Consider the following 24191-nt stretch of genomic DNA (forward strand, 5'->3'; position numbering starts at 1 on the left):
ATCCCTCATTGTTAAGATCCACTGACAGGACAGCAACTGTGCACTAAACATTTCCTTTCGTCGCACGGGGCATATATGGACAAACTGTATTAATTAATCGTACAAAACAATCCCAACCTGAATTTATAAAAACCATTCCACCCCAGCTTGTGTGCGGCCGACCTCACAAAACGCGTTTGTCTCGCAACTTCAGCCCCTTGCACCCGACGGATGTTTACAGGCCGCGTTATCCACCTTACCTCGCACACGTGTATACCTTATGATGCATTGAATCTGCGCTCACTACCGGGCGCTCCCTGGCGCCTTTCCCATCCAGCCCTAATCAGTGCATGCTCTTCCCCTTACCCTGTTAATTCGCGCTTTCTATTTCAGAGCTCAACCCCGTCGCGCCGCGCCCCTGCACCTCGCTTCATACACTGCTCCAATATTACCTTCCCTGGCCTCCCGACTCCCTGCCGCCTACTCGCCCCCCCCCCCACCTCCATGATAATTTCCTGATGACCATATGCCCCATCGTACCCCCGCGCCCTTCCCGATGCAAAACTTCCTCCCCACACGACCTGCACCCGCGAGCCTCCGGCCCCTCTGAGCCCGGCTTTCCTTGATCTCGAAACCACTGCAACAGGAACCGCCTGACTAGAACCACATTTCTTCTACCGGAACGACCAAACGCCAGACACCCGAACGCAGGGGACTCCTGCGCAGCCTTGCAGCGACACGAGCACGAATTTCGCGAGCCCGATCCTCGTATCACCCAGTTTCCAACCCATTAATATTCCATTCGCCTTCATTCCCCAGACACTATCTTCGCCCCTATACAGGTGCGCTGCCTCGCTCTCGGGAACTCTCACCCCCTCCCGAAATACATTTTACCCCTCACCTGTACCTACAGCAGCCGTGTTTTCTTTTCATGCAGACACGGAAGCTCAGTATGATGTGGGCTGTGAGTCGCTCGGGCGAAAAATCTTACTTCTGGTCGCGTTGTCACTGTAAGAGTTCACCACACACGGTGCCACACGGACCAAGACGCCGCCTGTTACAAGATGGCGCCCGCAACCTGCACTCCCTGGGCTGCCAACGCGTGCCTCTTAATGTTTATGTCCATATGCTATAGCCGTCCCGAGTGCACTTTAACCCTTTAGAATGGACTTTTAGACCTTTACAATGGGCACGCAATCAATTGGGCGGCTCCGTTTGAATCAGTGACGTTTTTCGTACACTTTATTTTGTCATGGACTGCCTGGTTTACAGAAACAAAACAAGATGTCTGACCCTAAAATGATCCCCAATGAGAATGATCAACATGCATGCCCCTTGCCTGTGCTGTCTTTTCGTTCCTGAATTACGTCATACCAGCTGTCAGACCAGGCTTCCACCCTACTTTCCACAACAAACCAAAGCCACGCCCTCCAGCCAGACCCACCCTCGGATTGCAATGCCTATGTTGGTAGAGCCTACCACACCTTTCTACCGGTTGGATAGAACATCTGTCCGTCAAAAGTAACGAAGGAGTGGGTGCCAAGGTGGTGATTGAGACCGTAGCCAAGGTGCACCGTAAACAGTGGAGGGATAGGAACAGGCAGGGACAATAGAGGGAAGAGACGGGTTACCAGGGTAAGTAAAGTAACAGTTATTCCTGTACAGTAACAGTAGTGTCTGTTTAGTAAAAAGACAATGTCACGTATCGGCCGATTAATGTGGTATTGTAAGGCGAACACAAAAACATGTTATGTGAGCAGCACCAGGGGAGTGTCGGTGGATTAATGGGCTAATTCTGAAGTGTAACAGGGCAGCCAAAAATCCATAGATTCTAAGATTTGTATTGTTGGCGTGCAAACATGTTCCATTCGGGAGATTATAGTCGAGTCGTCATTTGTTCTTTCCATTCTGGGACTTGTGTCCTATATTATTAACGGGGAAATCCAGGACTATGACGTCCAAGAATTTAGAGAAAAACATCAAGACCACTACCATCTTCCGAATTTAATGGGGAATATTAGCACGTACAGGATACTCGTGTCCTTCGTGTGGGACGTGCAGAAATGTTTGAGCTGCGAAACCTACATCACATATAGTGTACAGACCACCTGGCAGAGCGCTTGTAGTGGCGTAAGTATGACTGGACACCAATTTATATTATGAGGGCTTTATTGTATAAGCACAACCCTGGTGAACATAAGTTATTGGAGGTAATTAAGTCTCTTGAGCCACCACTGCAGTTCCTTCACTGGTATGGGATTATGCTCCTGGTAGGCCTGAATAACCGCAGGAGCGCCGGGGAGCGTCCGCTGACCTCCAGGTTCGATCTGTCACTGGCACGCACTGCAGGAGCTCAGCGCTTCTCGAACTTGGTCTTGCAGGATCTCAGCGAGCCGCGATCTTGCGAAGCCACGTCCCTGCGTACCTTATTTTGTCGAGCAGCATGGTCCTCCTCCACCACAAAGTCTCTGTATCTGCTTGAGCAAAAAGAAAGAGGTGATGGCTGGAAGGTTTAGAATGAATCTTAACCACTGGCGTTGCTCTGGGCAACCCTCCAGACCATCGTTCTTCGCCTGCCAAGCCATTACAGAAGGGGAAAGACCATATGCAAATCAGGCTTGGTCCAACCCCAAAAGGGGCAGTCCAGCCCGAACTGCTAGGTCACATCCCTTCTGCACGAGACCACAAGCATCCCCAAACATGTTTCGGCCTTGTTGGGCCTCATCAGTGAGGAGTAGCTTGGGTCTCTAGGACCGAAACTCGTGTCTGGGGTTGCTGTTGGTATTCTTGTTTAGAGGAGAATTGCCTAGCATTTCGGTGCTGGACTGTCCCAGGGCAGGACAAAGACTGATATGTTTAGGATATTTCTCCTCTGGGAAAGATAGTGAGCTAAAGACTCTGGGTAAGGCTCTTGTAACCAGGACTCATGTCTGGCAGAGAGTCTCCCAGGACCTCCCTTGTTATCTGTATCTGCTTGGCCTTCTCTTCTCCCACTGAGGCAGACTCTGACTAAGCATGGATCTTGTCGGAGTAACCTTGCTCTCGTATTCTTCATTGTCCTTGTTCTGAATGGATCTCCTCGCTATGATGCTCACTGTCCTCTTGAATGGGGTCCTTTTCATAGTCTGTTTCTCTATTCTCAGCTATCCTGTTATCTGTTGTCTCTGGTTCTTCATATGGGTCTGGATGTTCTTCTGTTGCGTCTGCCCCGGTAGATTCTCTCCTTTCTAGTAGACTTTTCTTAAACATAGCCACTCTTTCCAGATTACATATCTTCTCGTGCAACTTCTACCAGCTGGCTGTATTTTGACCCTGTCAAATAGTCCTTGTGGGGTAGTTTTATTTTGACTAGGTCCCCTTGCTCTACTTCAGTCCGCTGGACCGCTCTTCAGATGTCACTCTGTGCTTTCATTTGATCGTTGGTTTTCTGGATCCTCCAAACGATTTCTTTCATGTCTATGGTGTCATCCTACCTCACTTTACGCAGCCACGGCGGTACTAGCGTGGATGCGGCCCGCCTCCCTCTCAGCATTAGAAAGGGCGACACCGCTGTGACTGCATTGGGTGTTAAGCAGTGAACGGCTATAGCTTCTTTCACTGTTTTGTAGGGATCCATCCCTGACGCTCTGGCTAACTGTAGGGCTCCTTTTACAAATCCATTTGTCCACTCCACTAGCCCATTTGCTTGCAGGTGATAAAGACTGGCTCTAATATGCCGGATGTTGTGCTTCTGCAAAAGAAATCCCTTTCTCTCAAGATGCGTGGGACGCCATTGTTCATCACAACCTTTTTGGGCAGAACTTCCCTCTGAAACACTGAGTTTATGACTTCTATTACGGTGGATGTGGTGATGTCGGGTAGAAATCCACCTCAACCCATTTTGACAAATAATCTAATATGACCACTCCATTCTTGTGATCTGATCCGGTGACATGGTGTCCAAAGGGCCAATAAAGTCTAAAACCCACTTCGTGCCACATTCCTGTGGGAATTTCTGTGGGGATCATGGGTCCTTGTCTCACTCCGCGCCTCTTGTCACTGTTGACACACTTGTGGCATCTTTTTATCATGATCCTGACGTCCTGATCCATGCCTGGCCACCAGTATGCTTCTCGCACTCTGCTCCTGGTCATGTTGCTGCCAAGATGACCTGAGTGTGCTATGCACAGTATTACTCCTCAAATTCCCACCAGCGGTATTACCTGATCACCTCTCATCATCATGCTGTTGGTTTCATAAATCTCTTCATTGACCTTCCAATATGGCCTAAGTCCTTATGGATGGCCCGTTCACTTGGCCACCCATTGCGGGCCCACTTTGCCACTTTGGGCAAAATCTTTGTCCAGCTCTTCTTTCCAGTGGGACTCGCTCATTTCCAATAAATATTGGCTTCGTAGGTCAGTGATGGATACTACCACAGCCGTCGCACCGAACGCGCTGCTAGAATTCTCCTTGGTTGCTTAGCAACCACGTTTGCATATCTCGCACCCACGAGTATCGGAGGCGGAAGCCGGCCCTAAACAACCAAAGGCCCGCTAGCCTAAGGCACCTCCTGTCTGCCCCTGTCTGCCACTGCGCTACGGCGCGGAACGCTGCCCTGTTGACTACTACGCCCCTATAAACTCAGCCTCGAAAAGGAGCCATGTGGAAAGAACACACGCGCCTGACCCCCAGGACCCTTCGGTCTTCAATGCATCCGGATGCACCTACCTTGGGCCAACTAGCACTCAGCACAGCCGACCTGCGCTCCCAAGTACTCTTTGCCACCACAACAGATCTATCCCCTCCAACTCCCACGCATGTGGCATGCGATCCTACCCCACCTAATGCATGGTATGTCCATCGCACTTGCACTGCACCAATCACCAGTATCCCATGTCCAGACCATCCTGAAGTAGGCGGCATCCTGCACCTGGTCTGTGCACTGCCCTAGCTAAATCGAACCTGCCTATTGTTCATTTTGCACTGCCATAGCTAAAATCGAACCTGCCTATTGTTGATTTTGCACTGCCCTAGCTAAAATCGAACCTGTTGCCCTAGCTGAAATTGAACTTGCATCTACCATGCTCCTTAGGGCGCTCCTCCTTTTACTGCTCCATTCCCTGGCGTCTGAAATAACAATCCTCACTCAGCCACGCACGCATCCGATACGGCCGACTCACCCTCAGCCACCTGACACTATGTATCGCCTCAGTCTTGTCCCACAGACTTTGCACATGGTGACCTCTGCAATGACACCCACCCCAGGCATCCAACACCTCATTACCGACTTCAATCCCTACCTCAATGATCCAGCCCTCTGGCTGGAACACTTTGCCAGCAAACCTACTCCGAACCAACCGTGCCCCTTATCTCTTAGAAATAAAAGATTAGGCACCAGATTCCGCACACGCCCTACCCGCTGCAACCCTCCCAAGCAATCACGACACACACTCTCCTGCCCACCTGCTGCACCCAACAACAGCAAACCCCCCTCTACAGAGGCGAAACTGCCTGTCATCAAAGGCGCCCTTATCAACGCTAGATCCCTCCCTGCCCACGCCTTAGACATAGCAGACCTTATAACATTGTCAGATCTTGACTTCATTGCTATAGCTGAAACTTGGCTACATGCCGCTTCCGGTCCTTCACTGTCCCTTGCCATACCACCTGGCTTTAGCATAATGCGATGTGACCGCACTTTTGCCTCCCATTCTAGAGGTGGTGGCCTTGCCATTATCCATAAAATCACTTTGGACCTAAGAGTAATGACCAATACCAAACTCCGTCAGCTGAACTATTATGAGTCAAACTCACACTAACACCCAACCAAACAGCCACCCTCCACCTAATCTACCGGCCCCCAGGCCCTGCACCCTCCTTTGTCGGCGACATATCCACCCTCCTCCTTGATAACGCCAAAACTAATTCACAAATCATCATCCTTGGCGACCTCAACTTGGGACTCGGTGACCCTAAGACCCTACGGCACTTGATTTGGAAAACTCCAACTCGCTTCACCTTGCACATCCAAGAGCCCACGCATTCTAAAGGCAGGGCCCTTGACTGGCTAGCCAGCTCTAATTGTAATATCAATGTCCTGGCCATTACCCCCTGCCTCTGGTCAGACCACCACATTATCACCTTTAATATTGAAGCCGCCCCCCGCATCCCGACCGCGATAGCGCCGGCGCTCCCGACCAGAAACAAAAAGGACGTAACCAAAGAGAAACTCCTCCCTCTACTTAAAGCGGCCACTGATTCCTGTAACGACCCGACTGCCTTAGCTGACATCTACAACTGCAGCATGCTGACAGCTATAGATTCTATGGCCCCCATCAAACTGAGGAAAGCCAAACCACGTGCACACTTAAACTCATGGTTCACCCCACAGCTAAAAGTACTCCATAAATCCAAACGCTGTGCCGAAAACCGATGGAAAAGCCACCGTTCTGACGTGCATAAAGACGGCTTCTTCCTGGCCTCGCTCACCTACAAAGCAGCCATTATAGAGGCGAAAAAAGAATCCCTTAATAATCGCGTTCTGCATGCTGACTCCAACTCCAAGGAACTATTTAAGATTCTGAAAGAGTTTGAAACCCCCGTTACCCCCCTGACACCTGCATTAAAGACAGCAAATGGTGCGCCAATTTTCAGGCAGCGTTGCTGAATAAAATCACCATGCTTCAATCTAAAATAACAGCCAAACAAATTAGCCTGAAACTGGACACTCACCCTCCCACCTCCACAGGGGCCCTCTCCCCTGATGTCCCAAACTGCAAATGATTTGCCTTCTCACCGCTCACCATTGCGGAGGTAGAAAACATATCCTCGGATCAAACCGTCCAACTGCCAGGGCAACCCCTGCCCCAATTACTAAAGAATCCGCCCACGATCTGGCCCCATTTATCACATCCTTCATCAACGCATCCTTTAAAACGGGAACCGTCCCGGACAACCTTAAGGATGCTTGTGTGATCCCCTTGCTTAAAAAACCTTCCCTCGACCCTAGCATACCTACCAATTACCGACCCATCACCACTGTCCCGTTCCTGTTAAAATTTCTAGACCGTGCAGCATACCTGCAAATCCAAGAGCACTTGGAAGCCAATAATCTCCTAGGCCTTAGACAATCTGGCTTCTGCCCCAGACACGGAACAGAGACAGCTCTACTAGACTTAAAAACCCAGATCGAAGTGTTAAAGGACAACGGCAAACTTGCCTTGTTACTTCTACTTGACCTCTGCGGCCTTTGATTTGGTCAATCACCAAATCCTATGCAAGCATCTTCACTCGGCTGCCCATTTCTCACCATCAGCTACGGCCTGGATCAAATCATTCTTGAGTAATAGATCTATGCAAGTCTTCTCTCAATCTGTAGCTGCAGATCCTTCCCCGATTGACTGCGGCGTCCCCCAGGGCTCTTGTGTGTCGCCAACGCTCTAACGTTTTTACAAAACCACTCTTTGATGTACTTGACTATCTGGGTGTCTCCTATACAAACTACGCTGACTACACCCAGATACTCATTCCCATCACTGGTGACTACGTGGCTGACACTAAGGCCCTGAATGAGGTCTACCTGGTCATCCAAGCCTGGATGGCACAACACCAGTTATGCCTTAACGATGACAAGACTGAGCTCCTCATCTTGGGCACTACGCAACGTCTTAGTAAACTAGAGCCATCCCACCGATCATTTATCGATAGCAACACCATCCAAGTTTCGAAAGACACCAAAACCCTAGGCGTCTGTCTAGATAGTGATAGAGTGGCGTCAAGATAAACAAATGCAGTCAGATCTTCCTCAGCATACACCTGCAAACTCATTACAGCTTGCAGGCCATTCCTGACTACCCCCAACACGGTCACTTTGGCTAGAACTCATCATGGCCAAAATTGACTATGGGAGCGCCCTCTACCTTGGAACGAGCCAAGAGAACTTGAACAAACTGCAAATTACCCCAAAATAACGCTATCAGAGCAGCCCTAAACATCCCACGAAACCACCACATCTCGGAATCCAGATCCAACCTACACTGGCTACCGGTCAAACAGAGAATTTCACTAAAAGTCTTAGGCCTCACCCACAAATGCCTAGCTAACCAAGCCCCACCATACCTCTGTAGCCGGCTATCCCGACACGCGCCTACCCGCCCGCAAAAAACAGCTCAGACCCACTGCCTAACCATTCCTAGGTTCAAGCTACAAAAGGCGGGTGGATCTAGCTTCCCTGTCCTAGCCTCCAAGCTTTGGAATGCCCTCCCCCTCACCATCCGATCTGAAGAATGCTTTAGCGCCTTCAAATCTAAAACCAAATCCTGGCTCTTCAACCAGCCATGGTGTCCGGACCAACCCCGGGAAACGCCTGCCCTAATCTACGGTCTGTAAATATGTATATTGCTGAATGCCTCGAATACTTTGTACTGTTAATGTGTTGAATATATGTAATTGTATGCTTATGTAACCATGTCTAAAGTTGTGCCCTGATGCCTCCGGGCCTGATGGTGCGCATTACAAATAAAACCAATACAAATACAAAATTAATCTTGGAGGAATGTGGTACCTGGAGATTCGTCAAGGTACATGTGAATTTGAGCCAGCGTTGATGCCTCAGGCGCCAGTGCATAGTCCTTTTCCAATGTGCGTATCTTAGATTCGGTCATTTGGAGGTCTTAACGGATGGTGTGAAGAGAGACCTGTGTCTTGGATATAATCTTACCTCGCAGCCAGACTTTAAAAGTCTCCCATACTGTGGACCGAGAATCCACTGTACCCTCATTGCGTTAAAAAAAATCTGTTATCTCTACTCTCATTGGGACCACCTCTTAGAAAGAAATATATCACCCATCTCAATCTGACTGAAGGCTAGTTAGACTCTAACTGCCCACACTGTACTGTATAGATTTGAATTGTATATGATCTGAACATTTTGTCCTATGTTCTGCCTGTAATCAATTTTTACCTGTACATTTATGTGATTTTACTGTGAATTATTTAAAACTTTGTATGCTTTGCATCTTCTTACTGTTGCGCCCTGTTACCTCTGGGTTTGGTGCGCATTATAAATAAACAAACCGTGGTATCACGAAGGAAGGCCAGGGGCATTTTCCCGGGTTGGGCTCTTACTTTACTGGGTCGCTGTATCAACAGTGCAGCTGCTCAGCGCTGAGGGCCAGTTCTGTGATTAAATGTGAGTAAGACTCTCCATTACTTTACAATAGTTCCGGGGGCGACGCCCAGGTGATTGTATTGGTTTTGCTTTTGGGACCGCTTTAAGTCTCAATTATGCCAGTTACCAGACAGAAATCCCTGACAAGCAAAGATATGGACACAGTCCGCTTTTTAGAGGCGGAACTGGTCTCCTCTCCGCAGCCGTTTGCTAATCAAATGAATGCGTGGGAGGGGGTAATTCATTTGTCATATCTCTCAGGTTCTTCCTCGACGGGCCATCAAAGGAGAGGCAATCGTCTCTCGGAGATGCTAGTATTAAGTGCCAAGAGACATCAGATGCTCCAAAAAGAACAGAGTCTTCTCTCTGAGCTGCTATGTAATCATAAACAGCTCAATAGTAATATTAATGATAGTTCCAGAGTGATATCTCCTCCATCTTGCGCCTCTCCTGAACTGCCCCACCTCTTGTAATTGCCCCATATGTCGGTGTTTTCGAGCGAACAGTCAAGTAATAAAACCTCTGAAAGCTCCAGTTGTGGGACAGCTACCCCTACGGTTCCCTCTAACTGGACTGCCTACAAGGACCAGTGGTTGCAAGATCTTGGGGCATGCCATAATATTGAGGACCTTTTCTCCTGGGTGAAGGTTGTTGGGAGGGATGTATCTGAGTCATTGTGGCCTAACCTGCAGAAACCTTCAACTGAGGAGGCCATTAGGACAGGAAAATTTCCTAGCCATATGGAACTTCACCAAGGAACCCAAACAGATTCCTTTGTTGTTACTTAGCCGGTACTGCCCGCACAGAAGAAAGAAGTAGCCTCTATCATCTGTCCCAGGCCTGACGTCCCATTTAAAGGGTGTAGCATCATTTACCAGGCCAGTGGCACCATTGGTTAATACAACCTATCGGGATCCACGTCTTAAAAAATCAATAATGGAAAAATGCATCGACCCCACTTTAAGCAGCTTTGCAATGGATACAAGAAAGTTTATAATAACCAACGTAGAGAAATCATTGCATCTTGAAACAAGGAAGGCCCTAAAGCATAAAATCCTAACCTGGCTTAACATAAAAGTGGCCCCTAACTGTGTTAGACCCTCAGATTTCAGGGTCCTTTGAAGAATTCATATTGATGGCTGGTGTAGTGTGGACAATACTGACTGCATTGTGGTGGGATGCAAATTGAGCAGCCTACCCATGTTCCTACATAGACTACCGAGCTCATAGATGAATATTGTATTGAATTGATTTCTCAGATGTAGCCATTTGTCACGGTTTCTCTTTACTAACTTAGGACTGTATTTATTTTTTTGGATAGCAATAGCGCCTTTTTTGTTTGCCTGTTTGGATTCTATGTATTGTATGTCTTGTTGCGCCTTCATGCCTACGGGTCTATTGTGCGCGGTACAAATATAATAAAGTAAAGTAAACATAAGTGTATTGGCTTAATTTCAAGGAGTACGGGGGAGTGATCCGAGATTGTGCGAGGGAAGATCGTACAGTCAGTAATGTGATCCAGAGCTGTGTACGGATGATTGGAAAGTGAATTCCTGTCCGCGATGGTGTAATTCCCGCCATACGTCTCAGGGGTAGGTATCTCATTGATTGGGTAATAGCCAGATGTGATTTGGTTAGAGTACGGGAGATCCTGGAAGTTCTGTCACAAACTGGGTCCAGGATGGTGTTGAAGTCCCCACCCACAGCACCCAGGTATTGTTGATAATGCGGATATCAAATTCATAATGTTAAGGTAAAACTCTGGATCGTCTGTTTGGACCGTATGTGTTAATGAGTACAGTGGGATGCCCATGCAAGTCACCCCAGACATTGGCATAAATGCCTAGCGGGTTTACTGTAGTTTTGAGGACACAATAACCCAATGTATGGTGGATGAGCATGAGAACCCCCCACTTGATTGTGAGGAGTAATCTGATGCGAATTTCTGGGGTCCCCAGCTGCGCGCAAAGGAGTCGACCACTCTGCTCAACGCATGGGTCTCTTGTAACATCACGATTTGTATTCTGTGTCTTTTGAGGTATAATGGGATTATTTAGCCCGCAAATATTCCATGTAAGCATTCTAATGGACTGATTACTGCTTCCCATTACGTAATGAAAAGGAATCTATTTCCCCGGTGACCGTGCAACAGCCGACCAATAAATACTCCCCACGTGTGACCATCAATTTTTGTGCTTTAAACCCTTTAACATTCAAACATGACCGTGTTGCCCCATAAAATCTTTAAACAGTGGGAGACGTCCTGCGAACATCAGCAAGAACTTTGGAACATTGTCTGGTGCTCTCGTACACCACAAAAGGGGAAAATCCCAAGGTATAGCTTGTGGTATAGTGGTAAGATGAAAGCAGCACCCCAGTGTTTCATCCTGGTAGCAATCGCGGAACTGGCGATAATGACTGGCAGACAATAGTTTGCGTGGTCCGGTAATGAAATGCCATATGGACCAAGTAAATTGGTGTCGGAAGGCATGAGAATGGTTCGTTCCAAGTAGGATAAGGCGTCCTCTGGAGTTTCGAAGAAGTGGGATCTGCCCAAGTTTGGCTGGGAAGATCAGGGCATATGATATTTTCTTGTCTCGTAGAGAGCGCGACTTGGTCAAAGTTGCGTTGGGCCATCTCCAGATGAAAAATCCATGTATATATGAATCCTGGTAGAATCGAATTGTAGTGAGCCCATGTCTCGTGATAGTCGGAGTATCGGGTCACAGTCACGGTAGTTGAGGAGGCAGGCAATAATTGTGCGGGTGAGGGCTCCAGGTTTGGGGGCTGTATCCAAGGAGCGGTGTGCCTTTTCCACTAGGAATTGCGCAGAGAATTGTGCCTCTGTGAACAGGGAGCGTAGCATGTCCTCAGCAAAAGTCTCCATTGGGACATTCAGTTGTTCCTCCGACACGACCGCTATCATAATGTTATTGTGGCGCGACTGCGATTCTAGGTCGTCACATTTCAGTTTTACCGTATTCAGTTCTTTTTTTTAATCTGTTCAATGTCCTTTCCGTCCGTGGTAACCGTGTCTTCAAGATTTCCAGCATGATGCGTCCACTCTCCTTCTCGAGTTTTGCCTTTAGCGAAATCACTGTTGAACCAATGTCGTCTAACTTGCCGTTCACTGCCGCAAAGCCAGCCTGCATTGCGGTCATATATGGGTCCATGGGCGAATTAGTGGGAGAACTAGTATCAGAGGGCTGGTCCTATGGGCAGGCGGGGTCGCCTTGCCGGGATGTGCCTGCAAACGCATCCATGGGTCCCTTCTTGCTCCCTTTGGCTCCTCCTCGGGTCATTACCAACAGGATATCTCAGACAGTAGGTTCTTCGTATGTTGATGAAGTGGCAATGTTGGGGCTCTGGTGTCTGCTGGGGTTAATATGAACTCCCCATACAATGGGCAACGCAGATAGAGGGTAAGTTGGTATGGTGTTCGGCCCGCGTGCCGGGGCTGTGGTATACCCAGAGCACTGCCTCTCTGGGTGACTGACCTACACTCCACCAATGTTATGCTTAGCTGCTTTCAGCTTGCGGTCGGTCTGTAGTTGGCAGTTTCTGCAGTCCTTGCTTATAGGGCCAGTGTCAGCCCAGTCTTGCGGTGGAGTAGGGGTAGTGCTGGAGGCAAGCGGTAGGAGGGTTGCAGTTGGGCCATTGGGGGCGCAGGGCTCCGCCTCAGGATACTGTTAAATTTCCCAGTTATGTTAGCTCTGGGACCCTTATCACTGGTGGGGCTGGCTTTGGCAAAGCAGCGCGTGGTACCCCGCTGTGGATGATCTGACGGGTGTGCTGAGCTCTGTTTTACAGCCGCCCGCACTGTGCTGTTATATTGCCCTATTACATTGGCTCCGGCACCCGTAACACTGGGGGTGCCCGCACCAGCTTAGGGTAGCGTGTGGCAACACGCTGCTATTAGGGCAAGCGTGCTGGCGAGCTGTCCTATCACCGCCTGCAGCTGCGACGGAGATTGTCCCTCATTTGCCAACTCCGTCTCACAGTGCTGTTTAATATCACAGTTAAGTTCGCTCTGGGGCCCGTATCACAGGTGGGGGCTGGTGTTACCAAGGTAGCGCGTGGTACCGCCCTGCGGGTGATCTGTCTCACAGCTGCCCGTATTGTGCCAATATATTTCCCTTTTATATTGGCTCTGGCACCCGTATTGCAGGGGGGGGGTGGTGCTGGCTTAGGGTAGCGTGTGGCAACACGCTATTGACGTTGGGGCAAGCGTGCTGGGTGCTGTCCCCTCACCACCTGCAGCTCTGACGGAGATTGTCCCTCAGTTGCCGGTGTAGCGTCACTTTTTGCTATCTGTCAGAAAATCCTATCGGTAGGAAAATCTGACAGGAAGTGTAATGTCATTTTTTGCTACCCGTCAAAACATCCTACCGACAGCAGGCATTGGGCAACCCACCCAGGGGTAGGAAAATCTGACAGCCTGACCTGTCATTTCTTCCTACCAGTCATAAAATCCTACCGACAGCAGGCATTGGGCAACCCGCCCATTTGTTGATGGGTAAAGGAATTACCATAAGCGCCACGTGTGATGTTTGTCACTCAAGGACCAGCCGCCAAACTCTGCACTGAGCAGACAGACACTGAGCAGACCCAGGCAGTGATGCAAGAACAAGGAGTCCATATCAAATAGATAATGCTGAAATTCAGCACCAAAGTTTGAAAAGTAGTTCAGTTTGTTTCACCATTACCCACAGCATTAACATTGGTGTGGTTCATTCTGTGTGTCCAGTGGGAAAATGTCTGAGTGGAGACCTTCCATTGGCAGTGCAGTAATAATAGGAGCAGACTTGCTGGCCAATAGCTTAGCATTCTACATGAAGCAGCAATACGTGTCTTAACCTGTAACTACCACCGACTGAGATTGCTGAATTAGGGTGTTGGCTCCTGGAAAAGCAGGAACACAGCACCCCCTCATCCTTATGCCCCATATAGGCCCTGACTGCTGCCAATTTGTCCTCCAGGTCCCTCTGTGTCTTTCTCCCCCCCACCCCCCAAATCGCCTTTGCTTGTCTTTTTCTGTGCCCTTATGCCTCAAGAGTCAACCCTGATCCAAAACCCTCCTTCCCTAATCCCTGAATCAGTCCTCCCCTTACCCTCCACAATACCCCCCCTTTAAGCCCGCTGCTTGCTCCTTTTTCATAATCCCTACCACTGCTTCTCACCCCCTTTGAAGTCAGTGACTTCAAGAAGAAACAATGGGCATCATTACGGGTTTGGCGGTAACCGTGCCGGTGCTACCGGCAGGTTGCCGCCGGACCCGTAATGATTTACTGGTGCCTGACCCTCTTCCCCCTCCCCCCATCGCCCCCAAACTTACGGATTAGCTTAGCTTAACTTGGCTTTGCTTAGCGTGTGATGTCTACTTGAGCAGTTTTGCAGAACACCTAGATAATAAGTATTTCTAGAACAGCCGAGAACTTTTGCTTCATACGTCAGTAACCTAAATTACTTTGCACCTTGTTACGTACCCCCCCCGCACGCTAGGTACATGGGATAAGTATTCCACTAATTCAAAGGTATATTGTCCAGTCGGGTAATTATGTTATTTGCATTGACAGTCACTGTACGACTGGTTTTCTGGCCAGTTTGGGCCTGCCGAGCCACTTCGCCATGCAGCTGAAAGCTTCGGCCAGTCTTTTGACCGGGTTGTTAAAAAGATCAGTGCTGTTGAATAGATCTTCTTTAACCTGTGCAGTTTGGATCACTTTTGTCAACCTCATCCTGGCAGCCCCCTGACAGTGCCACAAAAGGAATGAAACCCCACATGCCACTGTGTACTGACAAAATGAAAACAAACGGCCAAGCCTGAACCAACCTATTTCAAATTGCCAACAGTCAAAGGCGCACAGCCCCAACGGAGAAAGTGTGGGCCTAGTAACTCCTTTTCTAGTTCGTCATTCTTAGTTGACTGTGGTGTGTCAATGCCCCGTGCTACCCGGAGCCCGCATGGCGCGTTAACAACACTATGCATGCCTAATGCCCCATCCTTTAATTCTGCATGACACCAATATTGGCAAGTACCTTTTCCACTCTCGGTTAGCCTGGCACATGAAACCACGGAGACCGCATGTTGCTATAACCTCACCATGTATGCCTATTGCCCCCTTGCTTAATTATGCCTGGCACCAATATTGGCAGGTAGCCTGGTGCATGATTATGCAGCTTGGGACTGCCCGTTCAGAATGTTCCAATTGGGTCTACCCATCTATCTACACATCCATCTCACTGGAGCTCTGCCCCTATGCACTTGCACATTCTCAATGTCACTGGGCCTAGTAAGATCGCTGTTTCGTTCCCCCCTGTTCCCCTCCCTCGCCTCGGCAAAAAAAACTTGGCAAAAAAAACTTCCCACAAGAGAGGACCCCTGCACCTGTGAACGGTCCTACAAGACCCCAATACACAAGTACTAACACCTCGAAACTGTGATGGAAACCACAAATGCTACTTCCAAACAGTAAACACGCTTCCCCACAGATACGGGGAGGTAAGCAGACACTGATGGCATATCATAGCATCGTCCATTACCCTCCAGGCAGAAGCAGAAAACACAGACACAGTACTGCCACTTCCAGGCAGACTCCGGAAACACATATGCACATTACTGTCACCCCTAGGTGGACTGGCTTATAGGGAACTCTGGAGATTACCCGGTGGGCCTCTGCACCCTGGCCCTCTTTATGTGGCATTCCCACATTTTTCGCAGGAAAAGCCTTGGGCTCGCTGAAAATGAGTAATATGGGGCCACTTTGAATATTACTTCCACGGCCTCTTTTAGTTCCCAGTCCACCCCTGCAGTGCCATCTAGTACGAACAGACCAAAAGCATTCCATACGCAATAACCAACACTTCCAAATAGATTCAAAAACCTTGAACGGTCGGAGGCAGCGCTTAGAAACAGATCACCAAACACTAGCTGTCTACGCCCCACAGTATGACGACGAGCTGCGGCCACAGCGCAGGATACCGTACCGTGCAACGCCGTGAGCTTTGGTAGCGCCTTGCAGCTAAGCCTCAGTTTTAAGCGCTATACAAAGAAACCTAAGGGCACATCTTCATGAACTGCTCAGGTGCCGGGTAACATGGTACTGCCATTTGCAATGACCTACTGGTGGCACATGTTCTCTATGCACTGGTTAATAGGTGGTCGTGTGTTTCTCGTCAGTGCAGATCCAATTTTTGTGCTTGTGCGTGGGCGCACAAGTCACTGCAAAACGTCTTGCACGCAAAATTATTTTGCACTGATGCAAACGGGCAATCTAACCTTTGGTGTTTACGTTTAAAGTTAGGGTTACCATCCCAGGTACAACTCAATCTCTGTGGACCAGTTCGTTTCCAGCCCCAAGCCTTCCTTTTGCAAACCTTGATAATCTGCTAAATGTCATTGAAGTAAATGAATACCACAACTCCCTGAATGCATTTGGTTCTTACACAAAACCCGGACCTGTCTGCATTTAGTGTTCCAATGTATATACCATGCCCTAAGCCTCCTAAAGGCACACTGCCCTGGCGAACATTCTATAAAACATGATGATGAAAAGTTTCTCCCGTTTCTCATTCCCGAATTTCCCCCACTCCACTCGTGCTCCGCCTGCCCATAACTCGCAACACCCTCTACATTCCAGATTTCTTGATGCCACTGAGCCCCTCTCCCCCCTACTACAACCCGAATTCCCTGCCGCACGCACCCTGGACCACATGTCTAACTATCGCAACCTGGCTAGGTGCGTTGCCACGGCCATAATCTTCCGGCGCCAAGCAATACTGGTCTGTTATTTAACGTTTCCTTTGGTGCTCATTAGCCGGTACTCACAATAATCAGTATACATTCTAGCACACAGCCGAGTGCGTTTTAACGGTCAAAAGCCCATGCACTCCAGAAGGTGCAATGCGACAATATTGCTTCCAGTATACAGCTCAGGAGGAAGCTTCGCAAGTCCCTTATAATACGCTACAATCCAATACAAACAATCCTGGCGGGTACCATAAATACGCTTCGCCAAAGTCGAGTCCCCAAAAAAATAAACCTTTACCATGGAGCTGTATGTATGCAGGTCTGCCACGTTGTGTGCCTTATGTCACCACCAAGGCAGGAAGGTTACTTACCTGCAACAGCGCTTGGCATTTGCGCCTAGTACAGGTGGCTATGAGGGCAACCAACTGCCCATTCTGTAGCAACGGGGCCTGAGCCACACTGTCTCCGTACATTTGTTTACATTTCCCAGCCGCTTTAAAGACATGTGTCCCACCCTTTCATTTCCCTGCCATGTTCCTGGGCCAGGCCATTAGGTGGCCAGGCTCTCTCCAAATTTATGGCCGGACTATATGGCCCTGCGCGCTTTGCCCAAGGTGACACCGAGCACTCTCACCCTTATCTCCCACTTGGCCCGCCCTGCATTACCCAACGCTGCCTTCTCCCCCCCCCCCACCAACCCTTGCCCCTTGGTATGCAATCGCGCGTTCCCAATCCCCCCCAGGACATACCGAACACCTTGGCCCAACCGTAACTAAACCTCCAACCGCCCCTCCTGCACATTCCCTGCACCGCCCTACTTTTCCCGGCCCAACACTTCTCCTACCAAGCTGCCTTACGCCTCTCGCACCATGCCTCCTCCTCCCCTGCCAAAACCCCCACGAACACCCCCGTTGCTCCCATACCAATTCCCCCTTTAAAACCCTTTGTTATATTTTTTGCACGTTACCTTTGCACATCACTCCCTGCGATGCGGCATAAAACGCCCCCCTTATGCAACAGGTAAAAACCCAATCTTTTAGTTCTTGCTGTTCACCGCACAACCGTGTGACCCAACTTTTACACCCCCACTCCCTGCCGCATCCTGCTTACCGCACCGTATTCATGCGTGCGCCTATCCGCTCATTTATACCCCCGCCCTTGCCTTGTCCACTACCTAACCTCAACTTACCGTTCTCTTTTCGCCCAGCCCTGCACCCCACCTCCTCCCTCCCGACAATTCCCCCTACCCCCTGCATGAAGCCTGCTCATCTGCCACCTCTAACGCCCGCTGCCCGTATCCCCAGCAAAACGCACCTACCCCCATCTGCAATGAGCGGCTTGGAGACCGCACGCCTTGATATTTGAACAAAATGATATCCCCACCCTAAATCATCCAATGCCCAATCACCTTATCGCCCCCTTACAGCGCTCGCCTGGATCCCCTAAGGAAACCCTAACACTGATACACACCTAACCATCTTTGAGGCACCCTTGCCAGCACATGAAAGTGCCAAATCGACACGGGACCGCCTAATACATGTACTGGTAAAACATATTGATGAAGGTGTATTACTTACATCCCGTTCACCCACCATCCCGCCGCGCTCAACTAACGTATGTATGTATGTATATGCTATGCGCAAGGGTACGCGTGACGTTCATCCCCCATTAATTGACACGCCCAGGATGACGCTCGCGATATCCCTTATAATATGCCACAATTCACTAGAAACAAAACTGGCGGGTACCATACTCGCTCTTCGCCCATGTCGCTTCCCAGAAGAACATTCCACCACCGTACCATAATGCCCAAACAATAATTGCCGCAGGTGCTGCCTTGTTAAATAGCCCATGGTGCCCGCCCCATACATCGTTTGTGCTCCACCGTGCTTTCCTACTGTAGCGCCCCCTCCGTTCCCTACTTGCATGTCCCCACTTGAAATATCCTTGCATGCAGAGTGCATTCGTTCTTGTTTTCTTGTAATTAATCCGCAAACCATTGATTTTGCATATGTCTGCAATTCATTCAGGAGTTTCTAACTCCCACATAAGTCTGGCCACACAAGGCCAGATCATCAACATATGGAACACAGTATTCCCGATTTACGTGTCACACTTGAAACGCCCAATTGGCTTACAAACCCGCAGGCCCCAAACCCTTATTATGAGTTTACAGTCCCTTCCCTCGAGTATTTACCTCCTATAAATATTCTAGCACTACACACGACTTTTTCTTCGCTGGAACCGAACCCTCTTCACTGGAAGTGCCCTGTTCTTGTACAGTTGCAGAAAAGATAGCTCGCTGTGTTAGGTACCTACTGCTGAGATCTGTGCTCACAGCATATATATTACACGTACAATCGTACTAAGGAACAAAACTGTTTTTTTCTTTCTGGTCAATATTGAGTATTAACACCAGTGATGCTAAGAATCACTATATTGAAGTGTTTAGAGCTATGTTTATTTTTGTTATAGCTTGTGCACACTGCTGCCAGTGCAGGTCCCCACTGTATAGGGTATTCAATTCAGGCTTCCTCACACGCGCTGAGCATGCGCACGCATGCGCAGTCAGCCGGACTTATCACGAATATGTACGTGTATGTGAACTAAGTGCATTATTATCACGTAAATAATGCACTTAGTTCACATACACATGCATTGACATTTTTGATGGATTCTTTAATATGTTTTGCACATTTAGTGCTTACTAGAATCCTGTGAGCCTATAAAACAAAGTGTCCGCTGGGTTCAGGTTCCTTTGCCCGCTGGTTCGTGCTTTTTATGTCCCTTTTGGAGTTGCTAGTGACACGGCTTCACCGTATTATGTAATTTGAGCTCTCATGAAGTTGTATTGCACCCCCGGTACCCCAGAAAGACAGGCACACCATATTCCTGGTGTCAAAAAATCCTATCCATTAAGTAATGCACGCATGTTCAGTCAGCAGGATAGGGTTTTCTGACACATAGCAAAAAGCCGGCTCCGTCTTCCTCGTATGGCAGCAACGGCTGCATGGCCGCATGCATTTTGGGCCCGTTCTGTGTTCAGCCCTCGAGACCGCGCATAATTCCGAGGGGGATTTCGTACCCGATTATGATGCAGTTTTCAACCGGGCTTGATCCAGCAGTGCTGCATATATTCCCACACGTTGTGCTGCATTCAATTCGAAAGATTATTCATGCTAATGGAGCTCCCGGGTCGCGCCCCTCCCCCCACAGTGATCAGTTTTAACCTCCACAGCATGTTGTGACCCTAGAAGATGTCGCCACTCCCGGAATGCCTTTTTTAAGGCTAACAATTACTTTTCTAGGACTGTGTTATTCAGCTCAGAGGAAGTCAGGGTCTTAGAGAGATAGGCAATGGGAAACTCGGTTCCTGATTTTACTTTTTTGTATTTGCACTGCTCCAAGGGCACTATTGGAGCCTGTCAGTTTCCACTATGAATGGTTTGTTCTGGTCAAGTAATCTCAGTATGTGAGCAGTGGTAAATGCAGTATTAAGGCCATGGAAGACCTTCTGGGTGTCTTCATTCCAATGAATTCTTCTGCCTTTTTTCAAGAGGTTAGTTAATAGAAGGATTTTGCGTGATTAATTTGTGATACTTGCTATAAAAGTTTGTGAATCCTAAAAAAACTCCTTATTTCGCGTAGGGGCAGACCATTCTAATACTGCCTTCACCTTCTCCGGATCCATCTGCGTCCCTTTGGCAGATAGGATGTATCCCAGATAGGTGTGATGAATCCAATGGTGTCAACGCTTCTTTCCCGGTGGTGTCCTCTCCCCATGTGGCCAGGGGACAGCAGCCGCTACCTGATCCTGACCCTGGGGGTAGCTATATGAGGGAGGATCACATGGGGGAGACACGCTCCAGGGGAGTAGCAGGGCACCAAGGCATGGTATTCCCCTTCCTCTCTTGAGGATACCCCATCCATGCTCGATGCCTTAATGGCATATAGTTACACCACCCCTCATCCATTTAGGAAGAACATGGAAAATCTTTCCTCAAAAACTGTATGGAAGTTCCATGAAAATACTTTCCCAAACTCTACCTGCAAGTCCCCGCTTAGAAACCTCTCGGTATTTAAGCTTATTATAAATACGTAACTAAGACAACCAACTACGCAACTAAAACGAGCAATTCCTGTTGTAACAGCGCCTCGATGCCCGTGTGCTGTGTGAGCGCTTTAAAAATGCAAATAAATGAATAAAATAAATAAAAAGTCACTCAGAGCTGACTTGTTCTTAAAGAGCACTTACCCAGACTTTGAAAAGCATCAAGAAAGGACTACCTTTCCCATAACTACAAGGATACTGGGACTAGGAAGCACACATTTTCTTATTTCATCATGTGGTCTTCCTATATCTTAAGTAATGTGATGTTTCTAGTCCATCATTTTGTGTGCCAGGGCATAGGCCATAGCCCAGCACACCATTGTTTGTCCAACACCGCCCCAAATGCTTTGCTTCCTGCTGCATCGGAAAACAATATTCTTTTGTTTTCTTGGTTAAAAGGCGTGCGCTATATAAACGACCCATTGAAGTCCAGTAAAAATTCTTCCCACATAACTAGGTCTTTCTTAACATTCTTACCTAGCCTTATGGGGTGATGTTTCTGTTTTGCCCCTCTGGTCTTTAGTTCGATGCTCCTTTAAGTTTGCCCACTAATAACTGAAGCTCCCTCACTGTTGCCTTCTCTCCTTTTTTTTATCATGTCAATTTGTTCGCATAAGGTCATTTACTTTTTCTCTCGGTATGTGGCACTACCCTTTTTGCCAGTCAATTTCTATAAAGGGGAAGTGTATTATGTGTAAAGGCCCTACTGTTTTGGTCTGTGTTAGCGGGATGCCCCATGCTTCTGCCAGATCCTCAAACACCCTTGATGTCCGTCTACACCAGTTCGATCACTGCAGTCCTTCAAATAAAAATCATCCAAATAGTGTATGATCCAGGCATTGGTCATGATCTTTTCTAATGATCATTGTCAAAAGGAACTCAATTTTTCAAAGAATGCGCATGAAATTGCACACCTCATGGGCAAACATTTGTCATAATAAAAGATGTCCTCAAACTGGAAGCATAACCAGGAGTAGAAAATCCTGTGTACTGGGAATAGCCTGTAAGCTGATTGTATGTCAACTTTGGCTAGCAATGGTCCTCTGCCGGCCTTACTCACTAATATAATGGCTTCCTGAAACTCGGTATAAGCAACTGCTGCTTCCAAGCTGAAAATGCCATCATTGACTTTTTCCCCGGGGCGGGGGCAGGGGAGGGGGAGTGGTATGGAAGATTTATCAGCCTAAATGCCCCTTCCTCTTTTTTAGGTACCAAGCAGATTGTACTCGCTGGAAGGTATTCTGTCAAATGGTACCGCAACCCTGCCCAGGTTGACTTCCTTCTGTATCTTTTTCTTCACTATCTTGGTATTTACCTTGGTTGGTTTGAGGTTGTTGGGGATAGCCTGGTAGCTGGGCCCTTGAAATGGAATTATAAAACCATGAGTAAAACAATTATGGATAAAGTTGCTAGTCTCTTTGTCTGGATTTTTTTGTTATAGCCATTTTAGCACTGCCTGTAATTTTATTGTATTGTATTTGTATTTATTACATTTATAAAGCGCCTTTCGCCAAAGGTGCTGTACAATAAAAGAATCTAAAAAACAGTACAATCAAAATGATAAAAATGAATACAAATTTAGATCAACAGAGAAAAAAAACATTTTGGTTTTACTTTTAAAGAATTAGAGATGCAAGAAGGCAGAGTTTCAGATTAGTTTGGAAAATACAAATAGATGAGGAGGAGCGAGGTGAAAGAGGGAGGGTGTTCCAGTGCTTGGGAGCTAAAAGAGAAAAGGAGCGGAAATGAGATGAAGCACAATGTGGCTTAGGAACAGTCGAAAGAAATTAATTCTGAGATCGCAAGTGGCGTGAGACAACATAGAACGAATGTAAAGAAGAGAGAAGGGGGGCCAAACCGTGGGTACACTAAAAAACAATCGAGAGAAAATTATTCATAGGGGAAGTAGTGAAATGGAACAGTAAGGAAGAAATAATAGGGGAACGAGGGGGTATAGAAAAAAGGAGGCGGATGGAAGAGTTATAAACAGAACGAAGAGGGAAAAGATGACAAGCAGGGAGACCAAGTAATAACGATGAAAGTAGTTTAGTGGCGATAATGAGAAATGAGCACAACAAATGTTAATGTTAAACAGAACATGGCGGCAAGAGCGAGTGATAGACGCGATATGGAGAGAAAAAGAAAGATAAGGATCAAAGATAACACCCAGGAGGGAGAAAAGGAAAGAGTAGATGGAGGAAAGGAAAGAGAGGGAGTCAAAGGGATGGGAGAAATAGTGGAAGTGTCACAACTGTCACAATACACTTCTATTTCTTCTGAACCACTACCCTCTTCCGACTCCTCACCTGTGGAACTGGACTCCGTGTTGTACCCAATTGGTTCTCGATATTGGTGTGGAGATGACGTATGAAGCCTATCTCGATGGGAAGCCACAGTTGCCACCTGTAAGCTGTAGCCCCCTGTGGTCCCTCCCCCGAAACAGGTAGAAAAGGAGGGGAAAAGCCTTTGGCTACAAAAAACCCATCAGTCCGTGGAGTCCGGGTCTTGGAGGCGTGGATGGGAAGGTTGGAGTAAATGGGGTGCTTCTAGGAGCTGGTTGAGGAAGCTGGCTGTTTTCCAAATAACAGCACGGCAGGAGACGTAATTCCGGCAGGTACAAGAGATGCACAATAACAACAAAGTCCTTCAATTCGGAAGGAACGGGAGGCAGGACGGAAGCAAGTCAGTTGAAACAAAGAAGAAGAAGAGAAGGGAAAGCAGGAAGAACGAGCAGGGAGGATCCTGAGCAAGAGGATCAAGAGAGAGAAAGTAAGTAGAACCGAAACTAAAACTGAAAGGCAACAGAGAAAGAACGCCGAGCGGAAGAGGGGAATGGAAGCCCGGCAAAAGATGACTGGTGAATCAAAGGTAAGAGAGAGAGGTGAAGAGAGCGACACCGTCCATGTAAATAATGGCACAGTGCGGCGGAAAGCACCGGAGTGCAAAAAGGGAAAAGTAAGCGCTGGAACAAACACACAAAGTGCGGCAAAGCGAAAACTCTGACGTTGCAACGCGCGGGTTGCTGGGAGGACGGGGAATAAGTGCCTCCCAGCAATCCGCGCGCCGAACGGAGAGCAGTGAAAGACTAGACCGCCACCTTACGTAGAAGAACAACGTGGTGGAACATTCAATGGCCGCCCCACCGAAATCGGTGCCACTGTTTCCAGGACCCGGCACGCATGACAGGAAGAGGGAAAGAA

General features: G+C 48.2%; 1 protein-coding gene across 7 annotated transcripts in view; it reads left to right on the forward strand.

Moving 5' to 3' along the window:
- ATG9A (autophagy related 9A) overlaps positions 1 to 24191 on the forward strand; it is a 1030802-nt gene that overhangs the window by 90576 nt on the left and 916035 nt on the right. For 3 of the 7 annotated variants that reach the window (XM_069616910.1, XM_069616912.1, XM_069616914.1), the window contains one exon: positions 10590 to 10722. The exons of the other annotated variants lie outside the window; for them this stretch is intronic. The gene's annotated coding sequence lies outside the window, so the exon portion shown is untranslated. The remainder of the gene's footprint in view (positions 1 to 10589; positions 10723 to 24191) is intronic. 7 annotated transcript variants of the gene reach the window in all.

This window comes from Ambystoma mexicanum, chromosome 9, assembly GCF_040938575.1.
Source record: "Ambystoma mexicanum isolate Mex_15411 chromosome 9, UKY_AmexF1_1, whole genome shotgun sequence".
In the NCBI taxonomy this organism is placed as follows: domain Eukaryota; kingdom Metazoa; phylum Chordata; class Amphibia; order Caudata; family Ambystomatidae; genus Ambystoma; species Ambystoma mexicanum.